General features: G+C 36.0%; 1 protein-coding gene across 4 annotated transcripts in view; it reads left to right on the top strand.

Annotated features, from left to right (window-relative positions):
• The window catches only part of si:ch73-206p6.1 (phospholipid scramblase 2), a 26425-nt gene extending 25574 nt beyond the window's left edge, over positions 1 to 851 (top strand). For all 4 annotated transcript variants that reach the window (XM_017481189.3, XM_017481179.3, XM_017481205.3 and 1 more), the window contains one exon: positions 1 to 851. This exon is cut by the window's left edge and continues 1552 nt beyond it. The gene's annotated coding sequence lies outside the window, so the exon portion shown is untranslated.
• Positions 852 to 10306: the final 9455 nt, after the last annotated feature.

Genomic DNA, 10306 nt, shown 5'->3' on the forward strand with positions numbered 1-10306 from the left:
TTATTATTATTATTATCATTATCCTACTAACAAGAGACAAACGAGAGGCTGGTGAGGGAGCTGCTGTAAAGTAAATGAAAGTGTTCCACAATATTAAATGTAAAGTGTGAAAAGTATGGCATGGCACTCTTTAATTAATACAAATTGGACTCATTGGCAATTTGCTGTGTTGTAAGAGGAATAAAACACGTCTGTGCTGTAATTGGAAAATAATCAACTTTAGGCTGGTAACAGGAACTCCGCTTGAGACTGACAAATATTTACGTATGTACACTTTTTTCACTATTAATTTTATTATTGTTGTTGTTGTTGTTGTTTGTTGTTATTATTATTTTAAATATATTAATACTTTGGATAACTATACATAACTGGAAAGCCATTTATCCACCCAGGATATACAAAAAGGATGTATTTTAAATCTGCTACTGTATTGATGTTTAGTTTCTTTATCTTGTGTTAGTGTGGGTTAGTATTTGACCATATTTGTTTGAACATTTAACATCAAGCTCTTTTTCCAAAATATAATATGATCATTTTTTATAGTAGTACCAAACATTTGCAGTAGAGGGCAACAGCAGCCTGTTTAAACTCTGCACCTACTACCTTTACACTTTATCCTTTTTCTTTATGCAGATGTACTCCAGTACTTGTTGTTGTTTCCCTTCTTTTTTTTTAACCTCAGGTACACATGCATGTAACTGATGCTTGCACTTTAAAAAACCTCCCTGTTTGTCTGTGAAGCTGTAGTTCAATTGATGCCTAATGTGCTTGTTGATACAGTATGTAGTCCATGCACTGCCTTGTTCTGCAGGTTTTTATTAAAAAAAAAAAAAAAATTCACTTATTTTCAACTTTCAGAGCTCTGCGTGACTTTTGTCCAGTGATGTTGTGGGCAAATAGTGCTACACTGGTTGTCAGACCAGTTATTAAAGCATGAGTAACGGTTTTATTTGAATGCTAGGGACAAACTGCTAGGAAGGAAGGAAGGAATAAAACATTTTGTTTTGTTTACATAGTTTAATTAAAGCACCACAAAACAACTAGTTTATCCAGGCAAATCCAAGAAGATTTCCATACTTGTAAAGGTAAAAATATCATTAGTGATTGCAGTTTTGGAGTTACAGGTAGTGTTTATACACTGTTATGTTTTAACACTCCTGATATGATGGTAGCTTATTTAGCTAGCAATCTGTAGAGAACACTGAGCTAGATAAATATGGCTGTAATTATTCCAGTGACTGAAAATTCATGCAGCTTCATATTTAAATAAATAAATAAATAAATAATAATAATAATAATAATAATAATAATTAATTTCCTTGTTTACCATTCTCAAATGTATGTGTGAATTTTTCATTTATGTTTTGGTAAAGGTTTGAAATTAGTTTTTGTAATCTTGTATAGGTGGTGAGGAGGTACCTAAATATATCCTCTTAATCCTTCATCTGTCTTTCCATCTATACAGAAGATGGGGCTTGGAGACTGAACCATAAAAAAAAATAACCTCCTCGATTATACGCCTACATGGTAGTAGGGATAGCTTTTCTGAAACTTGGTCTGAAAATGTTTAATTCAGACCAGCTCGACTGAAACCCAGATATAGATGCTTAATGAACAAGCTGGAGGCACTGAGATAACGCAAGGAAGAAAGCTTGAGATTCAAAATGGAACCCGTCCTCTTCTGGGTGACTGTGGATAATGGGATTATATATCATGTGTAGAGGAGTAAATACAAGCAGTAGTAAGCGTGTTGAAATGCTGGTCAGTATGAGCAGATTGCGAATAACTATCCAGATGAGGTTATCTACTAAAGAACGAGTGAGACTTGGGAAGTGCAAATCTGTAGGGTATGTGTGTAGAATCATTTACAACAGCAAAGAAGCAAGTCACAAGTGCAGAAAGTTTCAAGTAGAATATCACAACATGCCTGTGTAAAAAGTACTAAACTGTAGCTTTCTTTGTCAGTAGGCTGGTAGCCACAAGAGTACCTTTTTAGTGTTTACCTTTCACATGATAATGGGAATTTAGCATACCTTTTATGGCACATATCTGGCGTGTAACTTCTGAATTGTTGTCTTTATCCTTTCTAGATAAGATGTACTGAATATTACAAAAGTGTACCCTTGATATGTACCACGCCAGTATTGAGAAACTATAGTTTTGTACTATTCCCCCCACCTGAACTGAACACCCCCCCCCCGCTCAAAATATTTATCTAATATCACTTGGACTGATCAGTTACCAATTGGAACAGAGCCGATTATAGACGAAGAAAGTCATTGAAGAATGGAGGGTAGGATAATAACAGCTATGTTTAATTGATGATTGATTTCCTAAAGACTGGCCTGTGAATGATGTTCCAACTTCAAAATGCTGGGCTAAGACATTCCACAGAGGATGGAAAAAATAGAAATAAGCAGAAGCTTGCTGGTGTAATATAGTCTGATCCGATTAAAGCTTCCAGAGAATTTGATTTGAACAGAAGATTTGATTCGATTTACTAGAAAAATCTATCGTTTGAAACGAACCATGCATCGTAAATGAGCATGCTGTCACTTTCCCAGAAATGCAGCGTCAAGTTTAGTGTTTAAACATACGCTTACAAATAAGTATTGGTTTTGTTATTTAATATACTTCCAGTGCATATATGCACTTCAGATTTACACACATAATGTGTTTTGACTTTATACCTATAGGAAATATCAGTAGTTCTAACAATTCCCCAAAGGTCCCAATGTTAGACTTGAAAGTCAGGAGATTCATCATCATCTCCTCAGATTCAATTTCTTGTCTGATGAGATTAAATTCTCCTCTAAAATGTCGAAGATGGGTTTGGTGTTCTTGGGAGCATATATGCAACCATTATTTCTCCATACCCAGGGTATGTATGTATGTATGTATGTATGTATGTATGTATGTATGTATAACACACACAGTAGGGGAAATAAGTATTGAACATGAATGCATTGAACGCTTGATTTTTCTCTGAAACCAATTTAGAGTTTCCTTAGATCGTTGTTCTGCTGGAAGCTCCAGCCACGTCTCATCTTCATCATCCTGGTTCATGAAGTCTGCCAGTACCATGTGATGACTACATTCTCCCAGTATTTCATAGGCTTGTCCAAATGAGTTGTAGTAAACTTTCATCGAGCTTCAGCATGCCTTTTCTTTAGTAATAGAGTCTTGCGGGTGAGCGTGAGCAGTAGAGTGCATTGTCTATTGTTTTCTCTGTGACGATGGCACCTGCTGCCTCCAAGTGTTTCTGGAGCGCTTTCCGAGTGGTCCTTGGCTCTTGAGCTACTCTTCTGACTTTTCTTCTGACTCCCTGGTCAGAAATCTTGCGAGGAGCTCCTCTGCGTGGCCGGTTGATGACGGAGTGATGTTGCTTCCACTTGCGGATAATGACATCAACGGTGCTTACTGGAGGATTTAGAAGTTTTGAAATACCTCTGTATCAGATTCCATCAGTATGTTTTGCAACAATAATGTTGTGAAGGTCTTGGGAGAGCTCTTTGCTTTTACCCATCATGAGATGTTTCTTGTGTGACACCTTGGTAACGAAAAGCCTTCTTATAGACCATCAATTTTCTAACCCAGCTGATATTAATTTGCACAGATAGGGCGTGTAATTACTTATGGATTTCAGCTGGTTCCTTTACCTTGCTTTGGAGAACTGCTTTTTGTTAGTGTTCAATACTTTTTTTTCCCCGTGTCATTCCACATTATTATAACTTTATCAATGGACTTTAATGTTGTGAATTTTTTATATTTATAAAGAATATATTTATATTCTTGAGTTAATATGATGTCTAGTGAAAATTTCGTGTGAGTAACCTCATTGGAAATACGTTTACTGAAAAAATGTTGGTGTCCAATACTTATTTCCCCCACTGTATGTATGTGTCCATCCATCCATCTTCTACCACTTACTCCTCCTTCATGGTCACGGGGGTGTATATGTGTACATTATATATGTATACATATACAATATATGTATATTTATATATATATATATATATATATATATATATATATATATATATATATATATATATATATATATATATATATATATATATATATATATGAGTCTGATTACTTTTTCTCTATCAGTTTTTTTTTTTTTTTTTTTTTTTACATAATTCTGTTTGTGAATACATAATTTTTTGTTCATAATTATAAGTAAAAAAATAAATAAAACATTGTCAGTTTGAAGTGTATATGCACTGGAAGTATATTAAATAACAAAAAAAGTGTCTGAATACATATGTCCCCTCACACTATACTATATATAATGCAGCACATGTGAATCTTCTCTCCTGAGAAGATGATATTCTGTAATTTAATGAATGGTTGCTTTATGATGCCTGGGTTCCTTGTGATTATACATTCCCTTGGTGTGTGCTTATTAAGCCAATTAAGATTTTAAGATGTCAGACAGTATAATTAAAACCAATGTCACTTGAAACAGAAATTGTCTTTTGGTCTGTTTCAGGACTCTTTTAGACATGGGGGAATCTTAGCACTATTTCTACAGGCAAAGCTTCTAATAAAGGCTGGATGCCGAATTCATGAACAGAGTTGTGGTTCTTGGGTAATGATGGGGAGCGAGTTTGTGGCCACAAGGGACAGGAGCCGGAGGAATTCATTTAACACATTCCAGGCTTCATGTGTCCACACTGCAAAAAGAGGGAGGCAGAGTGACGCAGTAAATTATAGAGAGCGACAGATTTGCAGTCATGCATTCTGAGAACAGTAGAAGTGGTGCAGTAATGTTTGTTTAGGAAAGAATTCAAATGTACGCATCCGGTGAAGCTTGATGATCCTGGTACTGAGAAATAAAACAAATCGGTTATAATGCTTCCTTAATAGGTGAAGAATAAATCCAAACTAATCACAAGTTTGCCGGATTTGCTTTTAAACTCTTGGCTCCATCAGATAAAGCAAACTGCTACCATCAGTCTATTTCGTTTAAGTAAGGAATAGAACACAACATGGTGTGATGTTAGCACCTTGAAGTAGTTTGCCATTGATTAACATTTTTATCCATTTATAATTACACTTCTGTTGTAGAATGTTTACAAAATTAGTTGCTATTGTACAATATGTGGGATATATAAACAGTTCTACTCTCACTTTCTCTTCATGTTAATACAACACAAACGGAAAAAAATATAGCTTGTTAGAGATACCGCAAAGTCATGTGTCCTTAAGATTTTTCCAGTGGTGGAAAAAAATTAATAACTTTTTTTTTATACTTATTTTACTTTCAACTGCTAAAACGTACTGACACTGGAGACTCCTTCCAGTTCAGTGGAATGTCCAACAAGTCCATACACTCTCTATGTATGAACTGTTCATATAGAAATGATATCCTATTAGTATATGATGGTATCTATTGATGGAACCACTATACAAAAAAAAGTTTAATTTAATTCAATAGCTCTTGACTGACATTAAAGCTTCTTTAGCTCTTCTTTAGCTTCCACTCAGTCTTGTTCAATAATTCCAAGCCTGTTTCTTTCTACACTCTACAAAAAGTTAAAGTAAAGTTTTGGCTCATTTCTATTTTGAACACGGCTTCAGTTTTTGAACAGCGGTTTCTAAGTACATCCAAGAACATCCATTAGCCGTGAAATGGACGATTCCAACATGTAGCCTTTGTACTGGTCTTTGTAGGACACCCACTCTTAGGGTGATGCATTTCTTCCATTTGCAAACCATCTTCCTGAGTGTGAAGCGATGAAGGCCAGAGTCATTTGAAAACCTGTGGTAATAGTTTCCAGTCTTCTGGGCTTTAACAAGTTTTCTTCCGAGTTGTAGTGTAAGCTCTTTTGAATGGGCCATATTGTAATTAAATGTAATTCAGTAGGGAGGAACATTTAACCAAATGCTGTTTATATGGTGGTTCAGGTCAAACACACCTGAATTAACTGCTACACCAGGTTCCAGTTACTGTTGTTTCTGTGAAAATGCGACCTTGATATTATATAGTGTTATTGAAATTGAATACTTTTACTCCTTATATTTGTATATTGACTTTTTAAAGTACTCATTACAAACCACAAAGGTCTCTTTTCTCATCCAGCCGATCAATTAAATGGGCTCAGTGTAGAATACAATTTCTTTTTAGCATTCAGTTATTTCAGTTTAAACCATCCAGATGTGTTCCTAGATGATCAAGAATGATACCAATTTGATATCTACTTTGACCTTATCATGCTACACAATGTAGTTAGCACTAATAGTTATCCACGTGTCTGCAGTCCAATGGCTTATCTGTGTTCAATGTTGAACTTGAGGATGAGCACCCCTGGCCCTACCTCAGTAAAATGTTTCAGTATGCTTGAGTAAACAAAGACTTGTATAAAATATGCCTCACATTTGCTTTCCTAGAAGGCTGAAATCCATTGTGTGTGTGTGTATATATATATATATATAATTTAAATATATATATTTAATATAATATTAGCAAAGGGAAAATTAGCTGTTTAGATTGAGCTGTTGCTCAATTTGGAGAGACTAGCAGATCAGCTTGTAAGGGGGAAATGTTGCTAATGTAATATTTCTGATCATCTATTCATCCAGCGATAAGTTGAAATTAGTGTAGTTATAAATTATGCATTAGATATCACCTCTGTTACCTAAATGCAACTTTGTGGTTACAAGCAGGACAATTTAGGACAATACAGAATAACACATGGAAGAAAATAGGCAATTTCAGTTATTATTATATTATTCTTGCAGTCCTTGGTCCTTTAGGGTACGTTTACATGACAACGATGTACTAAAAATGAAAAAGTCTTTCCTTTGCGTTTTTTTTAAAGGTTTTGCATACGGACAACAACGTTGTCAAAACAATCCCCGTTCACACGGATCCGTGAAAACGACTAAAAGCGCTGTATTATGCATGCCAGGCCAGTAGTTGGCGATGTCACTTTGTAAAGAAACACTACACGCCTGCACACACAAGCGTTCATGTCAACGTTCCTGCCATATTGATCTGGGCAAGACTGCCGATAAACAAATGCAAGTAAACAGGGGGAGCTGTGGTTTTTCTGGATAAAAAGCACAATAACATTAAATTTCTCAAATAATTCCAGTGGTTTATGATCTACAGTACGTGGAGTACAGTTAGTTAGAATCTCGATAGTTCGACTTGGAAAATTATTCACTGTCATAAGGAATTGCGAAAACTCACGCTCGTCAAGCATAGATTTGGCTTATGTAACGTAATTTAACGTACATGAAATGTACATAATTTTTTTTATCATTGTGGAAATAGATTTATCTGTCTTCAACCCCATCTTTTAGCTTTTCTTGTGCTCCAGGTCAGAATTCTGTTAACAAACTCGTTCATTTTTAAATACTGAAAAAATTCAAAATAGTACAAATAGTGAGTACTGGCAGTCAGTCTGCTTTCTATATTTTGTTAGCAATAAAAGCATACAGATATACTCCAAAACAGACAATTACAAAGATAATTATAAGACTTTGAATACCCTTCGTCGAAATAAACGTGGGTTAATAATTTGGTGTATGTAAGAAATGCGTCTCCATTGGTCATAATAGTGATGCAGTAAATCCTCACTTTGCTGATGATGCGTCAATAAACTCAAAATCCTGAGCAGCACAAACGGACCTATACTCCGCCGTTGTAGTTTTGAATGTCTCGTGCGTTATTTTGAAGTACTCTGACGCATGCCTATAGACTGAACACGTAATACTCGTGCGCATGGCGTCATCGTTCTCACAGATTCTCATTTTTGTATGTTTACATGGAGACGATAACAGCATTGTTTTCGAAAACTTGCCCCAAAACGCCGTTGTATAAACTAACAGCCAGACCGCATAAAAGGTTTTTCATTTTTAGTTGAAAACGTTGTCATTTAAATGGCCCTTAGAATATATGAGGTGTCCTCATGCAGTCGGTGTGACCAGTGTGATAAACACACTGTGAACTGGGTCAGAGAACAAAGGGCTTCGCCTGTGTTGATTGTGCTTGGGGCCTGTCTGGGTGAGTCACCCCCCATTTCCCAAAGATATCAGCTGAGGGTCAGGGCTTTCATCCTTTAGTCCAGCCACCACATCTTGGCCAGTGGCCTAGAACAATGAGATTCCAGAGAGGTGGATCAAACATGGATCAAGACTCGTCTGGCACCCAAGTGCTGAAATGAATGTCCCCTGGCTGTCTGAACAGCTCAGTCAATAGTTGAAGTCCTAGCTCTTCACCAAGCATTTAAATAAGCCTTAAATAATTCCCACTTGCCGTGTGTTGTTGTTGTTGTTGTTGCTATTCTAGCTCATTGTACTAACTGCTTGAAGGGAATTATCTCATATCATGTACGCTCTTATATTATGAACTGCTATTAAGACACCTTAGATATGGGGAATACTGGGTTATAGTTTCTGTTTGTGTGTCTCTGTGCTATCAAATACCTATGATGAATGTATTCATTTAATTACCTCTATGAATAAGCTGATCAACTGCCATCCTTTATTATAGCTGACACATGTATTTAATTTTCTATATCTTGAAAGGACTTGTTTTCGTAGTGTGCTGTGTGTTTTGTCTAAATCTGTCTAGCACCTGCACAAGTAGAAACCCGCCCACGCAATGCTGTTATCTATGTGTATAAATACTCCTGTTCTAGACTAAATAAACTGGAAGTCTCTGTGAACAGCATGTGTCAGTGTGTGTGTTCATTTAGACTCTCCAGGCACCTGAACACTCTGCGTTCAATCACACTTTCTAGCTCATAGCAGCACAGAACTAAGAGTTAAGAGAAATAAAAGGCTGTAAGGCTGACGGAGGACTGAAAGACATAATCAGAGATTTCTTGTCTCTAACACTCCTCCTTAACAGGGTATAAGCTTTATAGACACCAAAACCCCTTTTTAAGTCACTCTCGATAATGGCCACTATCAAACACTGTATAGCTCATCTACCGTTGTTGTACTAGCTCACTCTTTCTGTTACAGCAGGGAAAGAAATTAGTCCAAACTATGCCATTCCCGCCTTGTCTCAGCTAGAATGAACTAATTCATCAAGACTAATTAGTTTAAAATTCGCTAGAAAACCCATCAAAATATGATTAACAATGATATTGTTGATATTTTAGCAACACTCTAAGACCTGTGATCTGTGGAAGCATGAAGTTAACTTATTTTTTTTAGGATTGGGTGAATGGAATTGTGAGGTCTGAGGTATTTTTACTTGCTTTTCCAAAAAGTCTAATAATAGACATAGAGTAGCTGAATCACCCTGAACATTTCCTGTTTGAATAAGCCTTTTTTTGTTGTTGTTAAAAGGGCATTAACTTTAATCATATAATATGATTATAACTTTGCAATACTGTTCAGGAGTAAAACGTAATGCTTCAGATTTAATTCATAATAATAATGATCAGTGCCTCACTGTTCACAAGACCAAGATGTTGCCTTCTTTAAAAAAGCAGCCACTAGCCTGTTTAGACAATTTAACCACTGTGTCTGAATCCGAATCCAATACATGACCCATTCAGTAGTCTAATGTTGAAGTTAATCAAACAGGATGGCACAGAAAAGCAAGCAGACTCTCCATAGCTGTGGTTTCTCCATTACATTATTACATCATTATCCATAATTTGAATGTGGGTTTTGGTTATACGTTGTAGCTCAAGTGTGAAAAGAAGGTTGAAGACTGACACGATATTGCAAAACCTTTTCAGGCTGAACAGGACGGAGCTTAAGGTATGAAGACAGATTGAATTTCAGACATGTTTCTTTAAGCTGTGATCTCAGTGATCTGGAAACCTGTGCTATCTGTCAGCCAGAACTTTTGTGCAAATGCAAACCTTATGGTTCTGCCTTGTTACTAATTTGTATGCCTCAAATACCCTTAAAGTGTACCAGACCATGTTGAGATCAATAACAAACTATAATCAGGGTCAAATACACACCCTATATTTAACCACTTATTCACACTAACAAGAACTTCCTACTGACAGATTGACAGACAGACTGAGTGAAAAAAAAAAACCTTATAGCCAAAAGATATACCTTTAGTTCATATGAAATGTGCAAAATACCATCTGTATGACAATCAGGAAGGAGGTTATTGAAGAAAAACTATTTCTGACCTTTGACCTTGCTGTGACCTTGACCCTGTTTGGATCCATTCCAAAATCTAATCAATTAATTTGCTGGTTACAATGATCTTTCTATATAAATCCTACAAACATTCAACCACTCGTTCTAGAGATATTGCACTTACAGGAATGGTTAACACGTTTGCCTTGCACCTGCAATGAGTTGGCACCCCATT

This window comes from Ictalurus punctatus, chromosome 1 (assembly GCF_001660625.3).
Source record: "Ictalurus punctatus breed USDA103 chromosome 1, Coco_2.0, whole genome shotgun sequence".
In the NCBI taxonomy this organism is placed as follows: Eukaryota; Metazoa; Chordata; class Actinopteri; order Siluriformes; family Ictaluridae; genus Ictalurus; species Ictalurus punctatus.